Raw genomic sequence first — 1492 nt, 5'->3', positions numbered from 1 at the left:
TGGGCTTTGGGTCTCCACACTCCCTCTCATTCACCATGATATGATTTTTTGTTCTGGATCTTTGATACCATACCTGATCCCATCATCACCTCGTGATCACACAGGCTGATGTGCTTCTTCCATGTGGGCTTTGTTGCTTCTAGCTAGATGGCTGCATGTTTATTTTCAAGCCTATAAGACCCCAGGAGCTATATCTTTTGAAAGCTGGGCACCATCAGCTTTCTTCACCACATTTGCTTATGCACCTGCTTTGTCTTCAGCAATTGTGTCGGGAAAGTGAGCATCATGGAATATCAGCTTAATAGAACAAAGTGTTCTTGCATTGAGGAAGTACGTGAGTGGAGGCCCAATGTCCATCTGCTACCTGAATACTAAACCTATAAATATATGTATATATTCGTGTCAAGCCAACTTTTTCAGCACATTTTTTATGTAGTTTTTTGTGGGGTTAAGGAGAGGGTCCCCCACAAATCATCACAGGTCTGGTAGGCGCAATTGTACAGAGATAATAAGTAAAGATTATAGTAAAATCATAGAGAGCATGAGAGGTAGAGGAGAGATTGGAAAAATGGAGTCAGACACAATTCATGGTAGCATGCTCACCTCAGCCCTGCTGAGCGGTCCACGTGGGGGGAGCCCAGCCACAAAGCAGGAGAGAGCCTCAAGGGCGAGAGCTGGGGTGAGCTCCCACAGGGCGGGGGTGGGGGGTGGGGGGCGGACGGGACCAGGGAGAGCTTTTACTTTATTGCTAACCAAGGGTTATATCTCCTTCAGGGGGCATGGTTACAGGTAACCACACGTCACAGGAAGGGGCCGTACATTAGGCACACACATTGTAGGAAGGGGATGTATGATAGGCATAAGCATAACAGGAAGGGGATGAGCTAGGGGTGTGCCCATAGGAATGGGAAGGTCTAGGGGTATACATGTGACAAGATGGGCAGACCCTAGATTCATGATGGCAGCCTAAGCTCAGTCATCCTTGGGTGGGTTTGACCTCTCTGGTGTCTCCTACAAGGAAATAGACAACTACTATCCTTATCAGAAGGGTTAGGGGTAGGGTTAGACTTGGTCTTATCCTTAGGTTTAAGGTTAGGATTAGGGTTGGTTTTAGATTTAGGGTTAGGGTTAGTCTATGGTTTGTGTTAAATTTAGGGTTAGTGTTATGATTGTTTTAGACTTACTGTTTTGGTTAGAATTACGTATAGGGTTAGTGTTCGACAGGTTCAGTGTTAGGGTTAGAGTTATGTTTGGGTTACACTTAGGATTTGTGATAAAGTTGGGATTAGCCTTAGAGTTAGGGTTGGTATTATAGTTTTAGTGTTAGAGTTGGTTATACTCTAGTATATATGATAGATCTATTTCCCCATCATAATATATAAATACATTTACATATATTCATGAACTCTATAAATACTATTTGCCTTTTTACAACCCACTCTCCCTCTACGCTCCCAGGAAAGGGGGAACCGATTACAAGGATCTACATGTG

This window comes from Echinops telfairi, unplaced genomic scaffold, assembly GCF_000313985.2.
Source record: "Echinops telfairi isolate 266 unplaced genomic scaffold, ASM31398v2 ScPeMD7_2573;HRSCAF=3158, whole genome shotgun sequence".
Lineage (NCBI taxonomy): Eukaryota > Metazoa > Chordata > Mammalia > Afrosoricida > Tenrecidae > Echinops > Echinops telfairi.
The sequence above is the reverse complement of the archived record's forward strand: the minus strand, read 5'-3'. Positions refer to the sequence as shown.